Source organism: Pogona vitticeps, chromosome 5 (assembly GCF_051106095.1).
Source record: "Pogona vitticeps strain Pit_001003342236 chromosome 5, PviZW2.1, whole genome shotgun sequence".
Lineage (NCBI taxonomy): Eukaryota > Metazoa > Chordata > Lepidosauria > Squamata > Agamidae > Pogona > Pogona vitticeps.
In genome coordinates this window covers 49,147,848-49,169,521 of record NC_135787.1, presented here as the reverse complement: position 1 = coordinate 49,169,521, position 21,674 = coordinate 49,147,848, and the positions used below count along the sequence as shown (strand labels likewise).

Below are 21,674 nucleotides of genomic sequence, written 5' to 3'. Positions count from 1 at the left end.
ACAAGCGCTGCATCAGAGATCGTCTCTATAGTGAGTCACCATGCTGCTAACTGAACTGGTTTAATCTTCTGCCACCGTGCTTTTCTGTACCATTTGTATTGCTCCCTATTATATAAATTAAATGCAGAGCTCAGTTATACTTTGCTGAATGATAACAAGCCCCTCTGAGTCATAGTTGCCATTGCCACCATTCCAAGCTAAAGAAGGAAAAACTTATTTGTCATGACTTCTGAGTGCCCCCCTTAAAAAAACTTTGGTTTTTAAAAGAAAATAATGGATAAGTACAGTGCTTATAAACAATTACAAAAACAATTAAGTTTTTGCTCCAAAGAAACAGGCTGAGCTAGGCTCTTACATGAAACCTACTAGTATGTAGCTGGATTCCAGTTAAATCTATGGGATGAATGCTCACACACAAATTATCACTGCATGACAGTACAGTGATGTTATTGTGCTAGCAGAACAAATTAACATTCTGCAATTCTAAAAATGGGGGCACCCCAAGCAAAAAGTCATAAATTTGAAGCCAGGCTTTAGATCAGCACCAAATTTGGCACAGTAAATGGTCTGTTGTTCTGTGTCAATTTTGGTGGCATTTGGATCAATGGTATTAGTGGTTGTTGTGAGTTTTTCGGGCTCTTTGGCCGTGTTCTGAAGGTTGTTCCTCCTAACGTTTCGCCAGTCTCTGTGCTGGCATCTTCAGAGGATGCTCTGGTCAATGGTATTAGTGTTATGATTTTTTTAAATATAGACGTGATTCCCTCCCCACTTCAGACATTTTTGTGACCATTCATGTCTGGAGATAAGAAACTGGAGATAAGAAACACCTAACTTTTTTTATCCTTAAAAAAAGTAATTATCTAGCAGCCTTTTTATTTGCATAAAATACATCCAGTAGTTGTACAAAAATTGGCAACTTAAAATGGATCTCTTGAACAAGAAATCCAGACATTTGATAAGCACTGAGCATGTTTAATAGAACAACAGAGATCTGGGCTGAAGGATTTACCATTCCCTTCTTCTGGGGGCATCCTGGAACTGTGCAGCATTCCCAAGGCCACACAGACTGGCTCTTCTCCAAGGAGACACAGTGGGGAATCAAACTCCCAACCTTTGGCTCCTCAGCCAGTTACCTAAACCACTGAGCTATCCAGATAACCCCACAAATGATTATCATCATGGAAATATGTTGGGAAATTTTGCAAATGGGCATAATAAAAGTGTGAAAAGAAATGTTTTCAGAGGCGCAGCCACAGACCAGATTCTTTTTTTGCCAAATCAAGAAGAAATTTTAAAAATCTAGTTCTCTTGTGAATACTGCTCCAAATCCAATTGGATTGGACCCTTTGATTCCATGTTGTTGGCGTTTAGTCATTAAGTTGTGTCTGACTCTTCGTGACTCCATGGACCAGAAAACACTAGGCCCTCCTGTCTTCCACTGCCTCCCGGAGTTTGGTCAGATTCATGTTGGTAGCTTCGCAGAGACTGTCCAGCCATCTCATCCTCTGTCGTCCCCTTCTCCTCTTACCTTCACACTTTCCCAACATCAGGGTCTTTTCCAGGGAGTCTTCTCTTCTCATGAGATGGCCAAAGTATTGGAGCCTCAGCTTCAGGATCTGTCTTTCCAGTGAGCACTCAGCGTTGATTTCCATCAGAATGGATAGATTTGTTTTCCTTGCAGTCCAGGGGAAGTACAATATTATAAATATTTGGGTCTGATGAGCCAAGCAAATGATAAGAGAAATGTTATATAAAACACACAGCCTTGCCGTACCCCTTTCCCAGTTTTGAACCAATCAGTTGTTCCATATCTAGTTCTAACTGTTGCTCCCTGTCCCACATATAGGTTTCTCAGGAGATAAATAAGGTGGGCAGGCACTTCCAATTCTTTAAGGACTTGCCATAGTTTGCTGTGGTCCACACAGTCAAAGACTTTTGCATAGTCAATGAAGCAGAAGAAGATATTTTTCTGGAACTCTCTGGCTTTCTCCATAATCCAGCGCATGTTAGCAATTTGGTCTCTAGCTCCTCTGCCTCTTCGGAATCCAGCTTGTACTTCTGGCAGTTCTCAGTCCACATACTGCTGAAGCCTGCCTTGGAGGATTTTGAGCATAACCTTGCTAGCATGTGAAATGGGTGCAATTGTACAGTATTTGGAACATTCTTTGGCACTGGGATGTAGACTGATCTTTTCCAATCCTCTGGCCACTGCTGAGTTTTCCAAAATTGCTGGCATATTGAGTGTAGCACCTTAACAGCACATCTTTTAAGATTTTAAACAGTTTCACTGGAGTGCCATCACCTCCACTGGCTTTGTTGTTAGCCATGCTTTCTAAGGCCCACTTGACTTTGCTCTCCAGGATGTCTGGCTCAAGGTCAGTAACCACACTATCTGGATTGTTCGGGATATCCAAATCTTTCTGGTATAATTCCTCTGTGTATTATTCCATCAGAACTTGCTAAATCAGCACTCTTTTTACTTTCCACTTATTTAATGGTTATGTTCTAGTTGTTGATAACAATTGGATTTAGGCCAGGAAAGAACCAGTATGCTTTCAATGAGGTTTGAGTATCTTAGGATGGGATAGTTACATGAAAACCTGAGTGAAAAGTGACTTGCAAAACTTTCAGTAACTTATACAGTATGTGCACCATTTAGATTTTGATAAGTAGTGAAAAAGTTGCTCATTATTCAATGGTTCAGGGTTGTTGTTGTTTTCCAAAATCTGCTTACCTCCTGCTGTGTCTATCAGTGAGATCGAGTAAGTCTTCTGATAAAACTGAACGTTAAAGAATAAAACTGAACTTAAAGAATAAACTCTTCAGTTTCCTTTCCTCTTACGAGATACAAAACACAAAGCTGAATACAAGATTTCCTATTTGAACTTTGTTCAGGCTTAATCATAATGGCTGATCCCAGCAGCCTTTCACCTTCTAACTTTCTCTTTTATTTGAACTTCATATTTAAAGTCACTCCCTAGCAATTTCACCACCAAGTTCTCATTTTTCTATAGTCTTTTGGCCCAGCTGTTCTCATTAGTTTAATTCCCTCCACACTGCTTTTTATCAGTGCTCTCACATGCTTCAGTAAAATCATAGTCTACATGCAGATGCTCAATGAGATCATCTCAAATAACCAATTTCAAACTGTAGGTCCATCCTTTTCATACTTGAAATTAACTTTTAATTTGAAGGTAGAGTAGATCCCATCATTAGAGGCTGCTGTGCCTTTAAAGGGGGAGACAGCACACTGAGGAGTTAACTCGTTCTTATTAAAATAAAAATATTACATCAAGCTTCACCTTCCAGCCTTCCCACTAAGAATAAAATTAATCAGTTCATAGGTAATAATGTATTCAATGTCTTTAAATATTGTACATTTCTAAAACTTCTTACATGTTAACACTGCTTGCTGAAATGTGAAAACAGATATTTAACTTACACTGGTGCTTGTTAGTCTTCATTATGAATCACACCGAGGTAGGAAGTGCTATGAAAGTTGCAAAAAAAGAAAAAAAAGGTTTAAAAATATTTTATCAGACACCTTTTATCCTGGTACAATTAATCGTTGATCCCACTAGCATGCCTGTTGTTATTAAAAATAAGTTTGTTAGTATTTTTCTCCTACAGTCACAAATCAGTTTATATCCTGGCTCACAGCTGGTCATCCATGTTGATGCAATACAAAATGAAGACTGTTCACCATGTCAAACTCTGAGATGCACAGCTCTAATAAAACTGGATTTTCTTCAATAACATTTTTAATTTTAAAAAGTATTATATCTATATTTGCAAAGGAAGAGTTATCTTTCGAATAGATGTATAGATTTCTGTCAACAAAAGCATATCAACAGTTAACCTATAATCCAATCTCTGATATAGTTTGTAGTTTTAAGAGGGACAATATTAGTTCTCTTTCATCCCACCAAATCTCTCTTTTTTAGTTCCTGCTCAATCAGATGTATTGCAGACAATTCTATTGCCAGTAATGCAGTCTTCCAAACAATGTGTTATTTCTGGATTACTTGAGGGAACAGGCATCTTTGGAGCAGAAACAAGTGTGCCTGTTCCTGTGAAGTCACAAGTGACTGGGCTAGAAATGTCTATGACCACCTGGAAAGAACTATAGAAATAGAGTAGATCTCAGACACTTTTACACTTATCAGAAATAGCTTGGCCCATTTAGTTTATCGAACAAAGATTAAGTGGTGACTCGATTGCACTGAATAAGCACCTTTACATGGGAAATGTAATGGGGTAATAAAGGACTCTAATTTAGCAGAAGGCGGCATAATAAGAACTAATGGCTGCAAGTTAAAGCCAGACAAATTTGAATTAGAAAGAAGTCTCAGATTGTTTTTAATGGTGGGGACTATTAACTATTGGAACTAAGTACGCAGTGAGAAGGCACATCAGTGGTGCATTTCACATCAGTTATGGTTTTCTAAATCAAGATTAGCCAGCTTCCCCAAAAAATATGCATTAAGGACACACAGTTTAGTGAACTTAACTTAGAAATTCAATTTCCCTGCAATGCAGAGGTGACTATGGCACAGAATATTGGTGAAAGCCTTGATCTCAGAGTCTGCCAGCTTTGAAACTTGATCATTAAACAATTTTTCGAAAGGTAACTGTGTTAATCTGTTTCAGCATGACAGCTAAAACTAAAACTACAGTCCTGTGGTGCCTTTATGACTAACAGATTGATGTTAGTGTGAGGTTTTGTAGACTACAAACCATGTCTTCAGACAAATGTCTTCATTTGATGAAGAAACAGATTGCAATCTGTGAAAGCCCACAACTGTACTTTATGTCAATCAGATTATCCAGAAACTACTTGTCTTTGTAAATATCAGAGCTTGGGAAGGTAATTTTTGGATCAGAAGCTGCTAGAATCCCTCCACCAAACAAGATGTAGTCCAATCAAGTAACTTCTCTGAGCTGTCATAGATAAGTACATAGTTCATCTAAAAAGGGAAGCATATACTGAATTGAATCCCTTTAACCTGCATTTTGAAAAGTCTCTTCTTTCCCACACACTCATGAATGCCTGAAGAGGGAAAGCAGCCGCACCTTCCCTACTCAGTGTTACCATCTCTGGTTCTCTGATTTCTGTACTTTTGGTGGGCAGCTTGAAGAAAGAGTCTGTCATTCAGCTGAACATACATATGTTCCACCACATGCAGGAAGCACATGGTGGGGAATTTATAAAGGGGGCTTTTCAAAAATGCAAACATAAGTGACTATATATTTATTAGAATTGTGCATATGATTCAGCCTAGTCCCACATTCTGAACTGAATTGAACCAGTTTGGCCTAATTTGTCTGAGGTCTGGATAGGAATCAAATAATCGAATTCAATAGCAGGGAGAAATGAAAGTGTCTGGGGTGCTTCAAACCAATCCAGATATTTAAGCATGCAAAATGAACGGGAATATGTGTCCCCAGAAATGCGCCTCCAACAAAGTGGTGTCATCAGCAGGAGAGTTAACTTCCTTTTTTTACAGCTCCGATATGAAATTCAGGGCAAGAATCATCACTCTCCAATTACAGTGCTGGTGTTCAGGGATTGCATAAAGCCACCAAAGTTATATCTTCAATTATCTCACATAACTGGTTGTCATATTTTTAGCAGTATGACTTGCAGTCAGATTGAAAGACCTCTGAGAGAGTAGTTGTGTTGATTGGACTCTGAGTTTAACCTATATCTTTTCCTTAACTTTGATCTTGTTAATGTGCCTTCTGTAGCCTTTTGTCAAGACTTTCCTTTGCCCACTCAGCCCAGAACAAAGAGGTGAGACACAAGATGTTGGGTTAAAACCTGCGCCACAACTTTATTAACTATTTAAACTAAAACTCCCATCTACAAGGGGGCCTAAGGTAGTGCGATATTTCTCCAAATCCAGTGTAGCCTTTACCTCCGGATCATTCTAATGCAGGGCAAATTCCTATTTCTGAATTGTGCTGTCATCTGTACAGCACATCTTCAGGTGATAGAGGTACCCTCCACTATCTCAGCCCACCGAGCCTCATGACCCTATGTGAACTGCTGCCCGGGAGGTCCACTTATGAAAAAAAAACACCTCTTGTCCGAGGCCCTATTGGCTCTACCTGATAGGGAGATGGAATATTTTTGCACCATGAACTCACCCCGACTCTTCCCCTCACACTACCTACCATGGCATGGGACTATTTATATGCCCAAGCCTGCCATCCCAGCTGAAAATTTTGGCCCTAAGGCCCCTCTTGTAGTTCCCTCAGAAAAAGGCCAATGCTCATATCAGACAAGTGAACTTCTGTACAATTCTGGATGGCAAACCCTTATGTCATGATGTCTTATCACTGACCCCAGTCCAGCCTTCATGGCTCGGCTTACTTCATGATTCATACCACACTGTGCATGGTCAATGCATCTAGAGTCCCAATCAACCTTCCATACTATTCTTGGTATCATGTTTGACCATACCAGCTTTGTTGCAGGAAAATTGGCCTTTATGGTCTGCAAATCATCAACCACCTGTAATATCAATGACTTGCCTGTTCTCTGAGCTAAGTCATTTCCTCCCAGGTGAACAACAATATATCAGGGGGCGCCTCTCAAATACTCTGGGATGCCAATTCAAAGAGCTCATCCCAGAGCATACTCCTCCTCCCCTTCCATTCCATATGGCCTGAGCTCCCAAGCTAAATTATGGCCCCCCAACAGGTCCACAAAGCATACTTCGCTGCCCAATGAATATAACTGTGGTCATACAAAACAACTCACAACTGGGTGGTAACTGCCTCGAAGCCTGAAAGAGAAAACAAACACCAGCATCTATTGTGGGAGAGAACGTATACAAGTTCTGAACCTGTGTCAGGACCACTTTCCTATTTTCTTTATCTGCTCCTCCCTGTATCCTACAGCTGTTGCTGTACCTATTCTAAAAGAGTGGGTGACAAATTTTGACCCTACAATGCCCACTTCCTGAAGCCCACAGGAGGTGACTGTCCAAAACTGGTATCTTGTGAGGGGCGAGCAATCCTTATGACAAAATAAATAGCCTGCTGAAGTCCCTCTTACCTTAACATAATCAGAAATAGCCCTAACCAGGTATAGTTCTTCAACTGAACAATGTCCTAAACTTATAAATTGGCCTTTTCTTACTTGATCCATCTTAGATCAGCGGAGATGGAAAAAAACTCTGTCTTCAGAGACCAATAAGTCATCAATCTGTAACACCGTCTTTGAAATGTCTGATTTTGATGCCCTTACCAACTTGCTAATTCTAAACATCCCCCAAAATGCACAAAGAGTCACTGCTTTAAATAATGTGACCTCATGAAGGTCATTGCGAATAACATTTCAAACCTGACCCATCTGTCTGCCTATCTTCCTGCCTACCTCTTTCTTTGCTCCAACCCTCAATCATATTCCTGATCCTGAAATCACTCACCAGATCAGGGCAACCCTGCGCCTTGGTGTAGAATACCAGAGCAGACATCCTCCCCTGAATGGTGCAAGGAGCCAAACCTTTATGATGGACGTAGACACCGTATTGTTGTAAATAATCCACTGTTATAGGCCATGGTCTACCCAAGATCTTGTCATTGACTGATTCCCCAGTGGGGTAGGATAAATGATGAATGAGGCAAAACTCACCTGGAATGTTTTTGAACACCACCCCAAGGGGAAACTAGCAAAATTAGTACAGGTGGCTCGGTGAAAGGTCCTGGCACCCACCCCTCTGCAACTTCTTTCTTAATCTTCTCCCAAACAACGTCTTCCATACTTCTTACTGATTTCAAATTGCTTGCCGAAGCGGCAACCCTAGCAACTTGAACAGGGATCCTAAAACTGAACTTGAACTCATCCAGCAAATATTGAGCTGGTTCCTTGTGGGGATAGGAAAGCAACCATTCTGCTAATATTGTCAGTTTAATTGGAATGGGGCCCTTTTGCAGTGGCAGATGGACCTGCTGGCTGCCACTTGGGAACATCACCATCCTTGTTGCCACCTGGTCTTGGGCATCCTCTAAAGCATGTGGCTGAACCATGGCTCCCCCCCCCCCGGTATATTGAGCATTGATGGCAGAATCTGCATGGATTCCAGTTGTAAAACCCATTGGCATTAAATTTCTAGTAGACCAGGTGGGGTTGGACCACTTGGCCTGCCAGAGCGGACTGAATATTGTAATCGCTGGATCTCTGAATCAAATGTCCACTATCAAAATGGTCACCCAGGTTGGGGCGAGAAGGGGTTATTAACTGCAACCAGAAACTGTGGTGATATACACCCCAGCACATCTTGGGATGTATCGCCACTCTCAGATGAAACACCTCATCATAGAGCAGCAACACATGGCCTGGGAAATCTACATAAGCCCTGTATTGTATTGTATAATCTATACAGTGGTGCCCTGCTCAACGATTACCCCACTCCATGACAAATTCGCTTAACGATTAGGTTTTTGCAATTGCTTTTGCGATCGCAAAACGATGTTTAGATAGGAAAAAATGACTTTACAATGATCGGTTCCCTGCTTCAAGAACCGATTTTCTGCTTCACGATGATCAAAACAGCTGATCATTGGGCTTTCAAAATGGCTCCCTGCTGTGTAAAATGGCTCCCTGCTGTGTTTCCTCACTTTACAGGCACCGGAAAATGGCTGCCCTATGGAGGATCTTGGCTGGATGATGAGGTATTTCACTCATTAGAATGCATTAACCGGTTTTTAATGCATTCTAGTGGGCTTTTTACTTTCACTTGATGACAATTTCGTTCTACAGCGATTTTGCTGGAACTGATTACTGTCATCAAGCGAGGCACCACTTGGGCCCTGGATACCTGAAGGACTGCCTCCTTCCATAAGAGCCTACCCGGCAGTTAAGATCTAGCCAGGGGGCCCTTTTGAAAGAGCTGTCCCTCAAGGAGGTAAGAGGGATGGCTAGCAGACAAAGGGCCTTTTTGGCAGCTGCCCCTAGACTATGGAATGCCCTCCCGACTGAAATTCATCTGACACCGGCATTGATGACATTTTGGCGCCAGGTCAAAACCTTCCTGTTCCAGAAGGCTTTTAATTGAAATAACATTAACTGTGGGTCCTGATGGCAATTTTATTGTATTTTTATCATTTTATCTTTTATTGTATTTTAATTGAATTTTAATTGTTGGAAGCTGCCCAGAGACCTTTGGGTAGAGTGGGCGGCATATAAGTTAAATAAATAAATAAAATAAATAAAATAAAATATTGTATTAAGGCAAAAGCCCTTTGAAGGGTTTGCTTTCACTGTAGTACCAGTGTATATATAAAAACCTGGTAGTCAGGTTGCCCAGCATATCTCTGGTTTCTTTTTCTTAAATCTCTCTTTCTCCCTATCCTCCTTTTTGGAGCCCCTTTTCTCCTCCACTTTTTCTATTCAGGAGTTTGCATACATCAACATATTTGCCTCTTCAAATCTTCTCTTTTGTAGTTGGGAGAAGGTGGTCACCCAAAGGCAAAGATTGATCCCCATATGGAAGAGCACCCCTAGGCACCGAATTATACTCAGTGCTTGGAATTGTGGAGTGGTTAAACTGCTGTAGACCTTCAACAAACCCTGGCAATTGGCTAGGAAAGGACCATGGGTAGGGCACTATCCAAGGCTTTGAAGCTGGTACGGGCCCTACTGATGTGGGTGAACCCCTCCTATGGTGAAAGGGAGCAAACCAGAATTCAACTAGAAGAAAGCTGGTGGACTAACATCCCCCCCAAGGCCACATCCCTTCCATATTTGATATGTATGCTCTGGCTACAGACTCACCTGTTACCGGCAGTGCCGGGACACCCACGTTGGTGGGAGGCACCTCTGCCGTCTGTTGGCTAGTGCTGGGTAGAGCACAGTCAACCTCCATTTGCTTCCCTGATGGTACAAACCCTGCTAGATGGATCTGCTCCTCCTCACCAGGCTCCTCTCATTGATTACTTGGCACTGCCTGAGGGTCAGGTCTCATGCCCACTTCTGTATCAATACACATGGTCTGGTGACTGCCACCTACTGACTCCATGGAAGACACTCCTGCCAAAGCAGAACACTCTTTTTCTAGAAGAGCAATACATGACAACATTACATCGCCCAATTGTCTCAACTCAGCCATCCTATGCACCTTAAATTCTCTATGTGACCTCTTTGGGGTGGCCGTATTAGCTGTCTCCTTAACCATGGCTCTCTTCCTTTCCAGTTCACTCAGCTTTGCCAGTATGACACTGGCAACCAACCCAAATGCTTCCTTTTTAAAAATATGCTGGGCAACAACCACTAGGCTGAGCCCAACAGGTTGCTTAGCAGCCACCCCTAGGGCTTACTGTTTCCCTTCTCTTTTTTTACTTAAAAATAATATATTTCCATTTATAACTATTTAATTTAATTAGTTTTTTTAAAAAAATGCCACTGCCCCTATACTAAATGAACTAAATTTGAATATTACTAATGAAACAATTCAAAAAACTCTTCTGCCACCCCATTCACAACTCCTTTTGTTTTTTAAGGCTTCCAATTTAAAGAACAAAAAGCTGAGGGGGAAGGCTCCCCCAATCTTCTCCCTTCTTCAACAAACAGGTAAAAGGCAACCAGGGGCTGGGCCGTTGCATGACCCAAAAATCTGGAGGCTTCTTGCTCAGCCACATGTGCGGAAAGTGAAACTGTTTTTGTTGGAGCAGCGCAGCTTCCCTCTTGCTCAGCCAATGGAATAAGAGGCTGGGCAAGAGGGGCGCCGCCTTTTAAAGGCTCTGTCCCTCCTCTCCTCCCTGAGAGCAGTGTCATCACTCTGTGATGCCATTCTCCAGGCAGGAGGGCAAAGTGTCCCCACCATAGCAGTTCCACACCTGGCGGAGTGATAATTGTCTTTCTAATGTATTCATTTCAGCACTAAAATGTGCTTATGTTGTGTAAGTCTCCATGTGGTTTAGGTAGTAAAATGTACCCCTTCACGCCATAACACTCACCCTGTCTTCTGCTTGCTTGCCTGTCCAATGGCAGTGTGCTGTCTTTAGGTGGAATATTCTAATCCATCCTCCTCTTCTCTGGTGCAGTTCTTCAGCCATAAAATTGGAAAACTTTGTGAGGGTTCTAGGAATGTGCTTGCAGCACTAGGGGTCCATGAGAAGAAAAAGGCTGTGTGAATGGGCAGTTTTGGTCAGTCATCTTATTATTAAACAATTGTTTTGAGTTTTTGGTTTTTGGTTTGTTTGTTTTGTTTGGGGGCTTTTTTTTAAATGAAAGAGTTTAAAATTGCTTTGTACACAATTCCCTGAAACAACATATCTGAAATTGGGCAGGCATGCTCCTCTTTAGGTTCTACAGCAACTTCAAATTTCATATGTCATTATAAAACCTGAATGTATAGTCGTCTTGGTTTTCCATGGCAAGTCAGTGGAACAGCTTGAAATCCAAATTTCCAAATATTTATTTATTTATTTATTTATTTATTTATTTATTTATTTATTTATTTATTTATTTATTTATTTATTTATTTATTTATTTATTTATTTATTTATATGCCGCCCACACTACCCAAAGGTCTCTGGGCGGCTTACAACATTTAAAATACAATAAAAATTCAGAACAATTAAAATGTAATTAATATTATTTCAATTAAAAGCCTTCTGGAACAGGAAGGTTTTGACCTGGCGCCAAAATGTCAAATAAAGCCAAAGTTGAGGCCCAGACCAACTTTGGATGGGGACCACTTCTCTCCAGATAGAATCAGGATGCAGTCCTAAAGCGCCAAATTGTTCCATGAACCAAATAATGTGATCCATGCACGGAATTAGTTTTTATTGTGTTCCCCTTATAGAGGAAGCTGTGCCCACATGCCAAGGATCAATACAGCAATCATTACAGCAGAATAACTGTCTCAGTATTCCCAACTAGAAAATACTACATTGCATCTAATATTTACATCTGTAGAACTAATCCTTTTATAGATCTGACACTTCTCTTCACTGCTGTTTCTACATGAGGAAAAAAAACAGTATGAACATTCGAAGGCAAATATCTCATTTTGACAATTTTTTTGGGAATGCTGCATAATTTAGAAAATGATCCTGGAATGATTTCAGAGGAGTTAGTGAGTTACAGAACTGAGGGTGTTTTTTTGTTTGCTTTGGTTTTTGAATTTTATTGCTTCCTTTTTCTTTCAAGCAAACGTCTGAATAAGGTGATAATGAAATGAGAAATGTTACTTAAATCACATGGACCAGGATAAAATATTTGCTTTTCTAACGCCTTTGCTTCCCCCATCCATAAGAAGGGTAACACACACTACTAGGCCTACAACATAAGCACTGTGCAACATTGCCATGTGACAAGTTGTAAACCTTCTCCCCATGTTTCATTCACAAACTTTTTTAAAAAATTAAAAATTGTCTGGGATGAAAATTGTCCTGACAGATTTTTTATTTTACTTTTTTTTTATCATCAGGACAATCTATTGTCCCTTTCAAAAATTAGAATACTTAACATTTATGAAGGAACTGCAATGTATATGCTAGTGGGACAAAAACATGACTTACAGTGGTGCCTCACTAGACGATTACCTCACAAAATGACAAATTTGCTAGATGATGATTTTTTGAGCGATGTTGCACTTCACAAAATGATTGTTCCTATGGGCGATTTTCGCTGGACGATGTTTGGGTCTTTGCTTTGCAAGACAGGTTTTTTTTGGGGGGGACCCTGTTTCGCAAGATGGTTTTTCCCCCATTGGGACATATTAGTTACATAAGACCTACTTTTTTATCCCAAAAAAGTGGGGGAGAAAGTGTATGCTGCTGGCTTTCCAGGGTCTGCCTCCTGGAAAGCCAGTAGCATACACTTTCTCCCCTACTTTTTTGGGATAAAAAAGTAGGTCTTATGGAATTAACGTGTTCCGGGGGGGGGAACCATCTTGCAAAGCATTGTCAATGGCATTATGGCTGCAAATTTAAATGGTAGAGGATGGTGAAAACAGCCAGGAACTAAAGGGCAAAGAGATTTTAAAAACACCAGGGAAATCACTAATGTAATCCCCCATTAACACAAATTATGCAATTGAGTTCCCCACATTTGGGGAAATCATAGAGATCAGCACACCCGAAGTGCAATGTATGAGCCTTACCCTGGGAAAACCACTTTTATGACATGGTATTTCCCCTGTAAGGTATGAGTTGGAATGGCCCTTGCAACTCCAACTCCCTTCTGTCCCGTGACCTCCCCCCCAAGGCATGGTGACCCCCTGGCTTCACCTCCCACTCAGTACAGGGCTGCACAGCCTCAGTCCCACCAGAGGCCAAGAGAGCTCCTCAATGTTTTGGGGTGCCCTGCGGGACCCCTGTCAGGGGCTTGGTGTTCCTCCCACAATCCTCTATTGCACAGGTATTAGCATAAGGGCCATTCCAACTCATACCTTGCAGGGGAAATACCATGGTCATGAAAGTGGTTTTCCCAGGGTGAGGCTCATCCATTGCACTTCAGGTGTGCTGATCCCTATGATTTCCCCAAATGTGGGGAACTCAACTGCATAATTTGTGTTAATGGGGGATTACATTTGTGATTTCCCAGGTCTTTCTAGAATCCTTTTCATCTCTTTTTCCCTCATCAGGACCCATTGCAAAGGCAGCAAGCCCTGGTGATGTCTTCTATTGCATTCTCCCTCTTTTCCTCCCCAGTGGTAAAGAAACAGGGCAAAAGGAGTCACCATTATCAGGAGCCAGGGGGCTGCTTTGATTCCTTTCACCCTCTTTCTTTGCTGCTAGAGAGAGAAAGAGGGGGAAAGGCTATCTGACACCCACTGCATTTCCAAAGGCGGTGCAGGTGAGGGGATTGCTTTTCCCCAATATGGTAGATTTTAATGCTTTTGTATGGAGAACTGTGTTTTGCAAGATGATATTTTCTATGGACAATTTTCGCAAGACAGTGATTTTTCTCTCCGTTGGAACGCATTAAATAGATTTCAATGCATTCCTATGGGGAACTGCGTTTCACAAGACGATGTTTTCGCAAGACAGCAATTTCCACGGAATGAATTAAATCATCTTGTGAGGCACCACTGTATATGATTTTCCTGTGAACCATGATAGCAGGAAGCAGAAGTGGGATACTGGCATTCTTAGTGACTTCAGGAAATATAAGAGGTTCACATTAGGTGTAACACTACCTCTAACCCTCAATACACTGACATTCTTTGAAGTCACTTTATCTTCTTTCTCTATCCCCCCTTGGTTTAGCTTTGCTTTATGTTTCTTGTTGATATGTGTGCACAGACTAACACAGCTACCACTTCAAAAACCACAAACTATGCAAGAACTTGCTCAAGCCTGCCTTTCCGTCCTTCCGTCCTTCCGTCCTTCCGTCCTTCCGTCCGTCCGTCCTTCCTTCCTTCCTTCCTTCCTTCCTTCCTTCCTTCCTTCCTTCCTTCCTTCCTTCCTTCCTTCTTAGAACTTAGAAATAATAATTACAATGTAATCTGCAAAAAGAAGAAGAATGACAGAAAGATGTTGCTGTAATAACTGTTACTAATCTCCACTAAAGCAATTTTTAAAAAATGAACCTTATCAAAATGATAATAGATGATAATACAGCCAATTCGTTTTTTTTGAAATGATGCCTTCAAATTACCAAAATTGGAATTACTTTTCTTTCCATTAAAGTGAATCTGTATTACCATGTATGCTGCCTTGAGCACAATTTTAATGGAAAAGAAAGTAATAAATAGATGAACTGCCCCCAAACAAATTCCTTTTTAAAAATAGAAGTGTATACACAACACAATTCCTAGAAGCAACAGGAATTTTCCAAGAGTTTCCCTCACCTGAGGCTAGAAAATATGCTTCCTGTTCTGTAATACAATAAAATGAAATGAAATGAAATAATGATTTGATTTGAAGATCTGCAAGTATTTCTAATTGTTTCACTGCTCTGAAAACTGTTTTTACCACAGCTAGCAAAAAGCTCTGAAAAACACAAGCATAGGGTGAACATGCATCCTGTGATGTTGTACCAAATTTTGTAAGAGAAACTGTGTAAAGCCTTGTATTAGCATGCATTTTGAGTAGAGATGGGCATAAAATTAAAAGACGAATCAGGAAGTTTGTTTAAAATTGCTTGTTTGTGGGTTTGGGTTCATCAGAACCAATGAACCTGAACTGACCTGAACCACAAACATGTTTTATGATTTAATAAACTTCCTGGTTTGTTTTCCCCTGCCTCCATAGCCTAGTCCCCACCCCCTTCCCATTGTTGCTGTCACCTCCCTGCCTGGTCCTGTTGCCTCCTCCTCCTCTTTGTCCTCTGCCATCTTGAGTCACAGTAGGCCTGGCTTCCCTTCCAGGAGTGGGGCCTGCAGTCTCTGTGAATGCCCCCATCTATCAGCAGTGGGAAGGAGGTGGGGCTTCAGATACGTGATCCAGTGCTGTGCGGTGCTGGATCACCCATTTGGAGTATTGGATGAGAAGGTAGCAGGACTAGGTAAGGAGGTGATGGGGCAATGGGAAGGGGCAGACAGTGAGAGTGGAGGTTTAGTTTCCCCTCCCCCAGGCATGAACCTTAAAAAATAGTTCATGGTTTGTTTTAAAATTTGGCTGGTTTGTGGTTTGTGGACAGCCACAAACCATGAACCACCACAAACCACCATTTTTGAGTTTTGTGCTCATCTCTAATCTTGAGACATTTGACAATGACTTCATGCAATGACTTCTGGTGCTAATAAAAACCTGCTGGATTATAGTTTTGTTTTCTGGTGCAAGATTCTTCTACTAAATTGAAAAATATATTTCCACTAGTGAAAACAGCCTTCCACTTCTGATGAGTTGTCTCTGGATCTGATCAAGTATATTTATTTAATTTTCACCTTAGTTTTTAGATTTGATTTAATAGACTATGCTTGGTTTTAAGTGGTAGTAATACTTGATTACTCTAATCCACATAAATGGAACAGCTAAGACTGTGAAGGCAAAGGTATATTTCAAAAAGCTACAATCTCTGTAGTCACCTGTTTCACACAGCGAAAGAACAAACAGCTTTTTCGCCATTCCATAACATTAATCACCAGTATATTAGTTTTTAAGAAATTCATATATAGGAGTACCTGCTAAACTGAATAGGAAACCTTATATGCACTACTGTTTTACACATATTGTTCCACATCCAACTAGCTATAAGCATGCAGAATTTTGTTTCCACACAGAAAAAGTCCACAGGGTTCTGAATATGGGCTAAGAAATTCTAATACATTACTTGTTGCTTTCTACAATAAATGCTATGACAGCTATCTTATTTTTTTTAGACTGAATAATGCCAGAAAGCTCTTTTTGCTTCATAGTAAGTTGGATGGACTTTGAAAGCTGTAAAATAAATTCATATGAGCCCTCTGCAGAGTCATTTTCTATTTGAACACATAATATTTGGTTTCACCTATATTGTAATCCCATTGAATTTGACAGATTTAAGTTAGTCATGGGAAACATCTGCCAATGAGTTCAAACATGACTATCTCAATCAGAATTTAACCCTATATCTTCAACATACTGTATTGCCATACTGGTTGGCACCTTCTTGTCTCATATCCTTGTTTCATATGTTTGATAAATAGGACACAGATGTACATATCTTCAAATTGTAATTAGGGGCAACAATCAATTCTGCAAAAGAGTTTTCTGCAAATTAATTAATACCTCTGAGAGAAGTAATTAAGACTCTCAGAGTAATTACTCATTGGTTGTGTTGCACATGCAGTAATACTACTGGATGACTAATAGTCCAAATCCAATGTAGACAACTCAGAAAGAAGTTGTGTTGAATTAAATTGACATTATCCCAGCAGCACCTTAAGACTGCTAATACATTTATCCAGGAGAAAGGCCCCTGAGCTCAGTAACCTGAATACTACTTACAGATCTGACTTGAGTATACCTATTAAATCAATGTGATTTGCATAACTTTTGATTGATCACTCAACAGTTGAGGATCAGTCTCTGCTAGTTGGCACTAGCAATGCCATTAAAGTTGGCCTTCCAAGTGGACACATACACTGGTGCTCGACTTACGAATGTCCCGACTTATGACCATTTCGAGTTAGCACCAGCTCCGGCCGCAAAATTTTGCTTTGACTTGCAGCCAGAGCTTCTAGTTACCACCAAAAAAAAAAAAAAGACAGGGGAAAAAAGGCGGGGAATTCAAATTGCTAGCTGTTGGTGGTGAAGAAGCTGATTCTTTTTAGCTCTTTTGCCCCAGTGGTTAGACAGTGTGCGATCGGAGGAGGCTTGGGACTGCCCGGCTTCTGCTTCTGAGTGAGAGTGTGTGCGTTTTCAGGGAGGCCTCTGACTGCCTGGTAAGGTAAGATGCTGCTTTCCGCTTTTTAAAAACTGCCTGTTCTGGGTGGGTTTTGCAGGATGGGTTTGAGCTGGGGGGGTTATGTTTCTGTGCTGTGTTGTTGTTTTATTTTTTGGTGATTTTTTTGCAGCCCCAGCACCTTTGAAGCTTGCTCCATGATTTATTTATTTACTTACTTACTTTTGCAACCACAGTACCTTCAGGGCTAGCTCCATGGTTTATTATTTATTTTAAAGCCCCAGCTCCTTCGGGGCTTGCTCTGTGGTTTATTTTGGTTTGTTTTTGTTTGTTTGTGTTTTTTTTTTAAGTCCCAGTGCCTTTGGGGGCTTGCTCCCTGGTTTATTTTTGGTTGCTGTTTTTTTGTGAGGGTTTTTTTTTTTTTTCAGCCCCAGTGTGTTCCTTTGGGGCTTGCAGTGGGTTATTTTTTTGAGTTTTTTTCTTGAAGGGATTAATCACGTTCCAATGGATTCCAATGGAAAATGGTGCTTCAATTTACAATAATTTCGAGTTCCATCCATCTTCTGGAACAGATTATGGTCGTAAGTCGAGGCACCACTGTATATGATTGCTTAGAAGAAAAAGAAATATATTCTTTTTTCAGTGTTTGAAATGAATTTCTATTATTGAAAATGAAATTTGACCATTTATTTATTTCATTAAAAAGAAAAGAAAAACCACAGACAGCTGCTACAGCCTTAGGGACTGACACATCAAAACAGAGAATGTTAAATCAAGACATTTCCAGTATCATCAGGTAAAATGTATCCAAGAGGACAAAAATTGGTATTTATTCATTATTTTTTTAAATTAGATTTATATACCACCCATCTAGAGTGTGTTTACATATAACATAAAAATAAACTGAGGTAAAATCAACATTTGTTGCTGATTTTGTTTATATAGAAAGACTGATAACAGATATTTCACATTATTTGATATATTGAATTATACCAAAGGGTATAAGCAACCCTAACTATTAAGCATTTTTGAATGATATTAGGTAAACAGGCTAAGCCACCAATTAAAAGCTTTTCTTCAATGAAGCACCACAGGGTTAATTGCTCTTGCTATAATGTTGTTCAGGCGTTTAATTGAATTTGGCTATTTCAAGAACAAGGTAATAATTACATAAATTGCACAGGCCACTCCTGCTGCTTCTTATCTAAGCAATCTACTGCTGTTCTCCACAATCTCAACTAGGACAATTGAGCCAGGAGCTTCACGTTCCTGCTGCGTTTCTGGAACTGCAAAAACAAGGTGATTTTTATCCTGGCAGGCCGTGACGTATGTCATGAGAGATGTCTTCACGTGGTCACCAGTTGTGCAGGCTTCTATTAAGCCCTGCTTCTTTTGACCTTCAAAGAAGGGGGAGTTCAGCATGAGACTGCTAAAAACAACTAGCCAAGTAGAGAAGTTCTTTCACTTCAGGACTGAATAAGGTCAATGGCCTTTTGCTCTATCACAGGTGTTAACTGGCATAGGAACTCTAATATAAATAGGCAGACTCCAAGTCCTCTACTAAAGAGTCACTATTTTTGTTTTTTATCATTTAATTTAATTGTCTTAGCCTTTTTGAATTATAAGGAATAAAATTAATTTCTATAACTTCACACGCTATGTCCCTAAACTTAATGACATTTCTAAGATGGTGAAATTATAGGAATTATTTTATTCAAATTCAGAAATGAATAGATAAAAACTGACAATTTGTTACAAAACCTGAAGCCATCACACTCATTGTTTTCCAGACCATTATGTAAATTGTCTCAAATTCACTTCTTTTTGTTACATACTGTCAAGTCACTTCTGACCTGTGCAAATTGTAATAGAACGTTTGAGGTATATGAGATGTTCAAGGCATAGTTGAACATTGCCACCACCTAGTATTTCTATGGCTGAGCAGGGACTTAAACCCAGTTCTCCTGAGTTGTAGTCTGAAACACTATCCAGTACACCATACTGGTTCTTTAAATACTCATATCAGTCCAAAGTATCTTGCTATTTGATATCATAGAATACAATCTCAGTGGTTAAATGTGGATGTGCTTATGAATCCAAGACACCTTATAGTAAAATAAATAAGCATATTATGGTCAAAAAAGCAGAGTTTACATGGAACTAAATCCAATTTTTAATCTCAGTTAAAGTAGACTCACTGGATGAATGGGGCAGCATTTATGTAAGTCTCTTTTCTTCAATGGCTTTACTCTCTGTGAGACGACATTTAGCTCATAGTGTTTTGAAGGAAAAAATGTATTTCAAGATCTACCAAAAAAGACAATGATGTTGGGAAAAGGTAAAGGCAGTAGGAAGTCATGAGGCATATTGATTCAATAAAGGACCTTTAATTTGCAAGACCTGAGCAAGGCTGTTAATGACGACCTTTTGGGGGTTACTGATTCATAGCCACCATACGTTGGAAGACACTTGACAGCACATAACAATAACAGGAAATATATCTCTTATGGATGGGAAAGGAAAAAGCCTTAATTACCTAGTTTCTTAAAGTATATTTTTATCCTAATTCTTGGTAGATGGAGTTTTCCATGGGCAATTGGAGAACTGAAGAAATAAGAAAAGTATTTGTTGTTAAAGGTGGCTTTTACGGAGTCCATTTAATAATCTGCCAGAAAGAAAGCTTACAACAACTTTCCTTTTAATATTTTATTCCAGAACAGATTTTTCCACTTTATACTGTTTCCTTCCTATAATTCTTTACAGAAAAATTCATGCCTTAGAGAAATTTGTTGATACATCTGAACTCACCAGGAGACCTTCTGCTTTGCTTTCTGGGTATCCTATTATTTTCAATAAATATTTTATACTTTAAGGAGTTTACTTTTTTCCTATGTTGACAATAAACTTATATATTTATACGTTTAAGCTCTATGCAGTACCAAATACATGCAATTGATGCTTGCAAAGGTTTGGGAAATTAAAAAAAGCCTTTCATTTCCTTATTGAGAGGTGCTGTTGATCTGCAGAAGCTTAGCAGTTCTGCTTTTTAGCGGTTTTGATGTATGAGTATGAAATGAACTTTCTGAGCAGAAAGTATTTTCAGAAGCCCTACGACTTTCAAGATTTCAGAGGTCTAAAATTAAAATGGTGTTCTAAGGTATCCAGCCCCCAAATCAAGTAAAAAGAAATAACTATAGAGCAAATCAACTATGATTATCCTACAAGCACGAGCAAAAGACATGGCATTTTAAAGCCTGCATATTGATTGAACTTCTAACATCTGTTTATGGTGACATTTGGATAATATCAGGCTTATATACAAAGCTAGAAGCAAATCAAGGCATGGCATTACTTAGATTGATGATGCAGTAGAATAAAACAATTATTATAAACTTAGCAGCAAATGAAGGAAATTTAAGTTAAAATAAAAGCCTTCACTAGCATTCTGGAAATATTTTCCAATGGCTAAGATTGATGGGAACTGTAGCGCTGTAATATCTGGAGGATTCCTCTTTGCCCATCCCTGTTGTAATAGGAAATAACTATCAATGACCCTCACACATACATCATTTGCCACATAGACATACATTGTTGAGAAGCTGGAAATCTAGAATGAACTGAGCGTACTACTACACCTATATATTGATTTGAAAGACTGCAGCTCCTCATATGGGGCTTCCATGGTAGAACAGTTTCAGGCTCACTGACTGATGCAGTCACGACACATCAGAAGTGACTTGATGGCACATGACATCCTTGAAGTTCTTTTTTTTAAGTTACCAAACAATTGTATAGTGATAAGATGGGTGGAAAGGCTGAGACTATGAGTGAACAGAGGTGCCAGAGTTCCGCTAACAACAAGTAAGACTACCCTTAGCCACAAAGCAAAAATGCAGTAAAACTGTAATTTCACATCTTGAACAAGTTAGCTCAATAGTTATTCTCTATTCTTTTTTAAAATATATTTTATAAAATTTGTGTTTTAAAATTTTTTAAAATGTTTGTATCTACATTTTCACAACTAGACACAGAATCCACTTGCAACCATGAACCCCATGAACCTGTTTAGCCAGGAAAGAATTTAAAAATCAGCTAAGAGGCAGCTAATTTGATCCTGATCGACAGGGTCAAAAGTTCTGATTACCCCAGAGGTGGAAATTATTTTCCCTTTGATAACCTATGTGAAGAGACTGGTCTTAAATCTTGAGGTAATGTTTACTGAAAGTACTAGAACAAAACACAACTCCTTTTTTCCCTAATGCAAGGAAAATATTTCCAGTATATCTTACAAAAGGTAAAGGTAAAGGTTCTCCTTGACAATTTGTCCAGTCGTGTCTGACTCTAGGGGGTGGTGCTCATCCCCATTTCCAACCCATTTGTCCAAAGA

The 21,674-nt window shown here is 39.7% G+C and overlaps 1 protein-coding gene and 2 non-coding genes across 3 annotated transcripts in view; 2 read left to right on the top strand and 1 right to left on the bottom strand.

The window, feature by feature from the left end:
* Window positions 1-21,674, top strand: part of LOC144583214 (uncharacterized) — a 386,279-nt gene that overhangs the window by 262,900 nt on the left and 101,705 nt on the right. The window lies entirely within an intron of this gene.
* LOC140707823 (U1 spliceosomal RNA) lies at window positions 13,006-13,168 on the bottom strand. The gene has a single exon (XR_012088012.2). It is a non-coding gene; the product is annotated as a U1 spliceosomal RNA (small nuclear RNA).
* LOC140707951 (U1 spliceosomal RNA) lies at window positions 13,399-13,562 on the top strand. Its single transcript, XR_012088080.1, has one exon. It is a non-coding gene; the product is annotated as a U1 spliceosomal RNA (small nuclear RNA).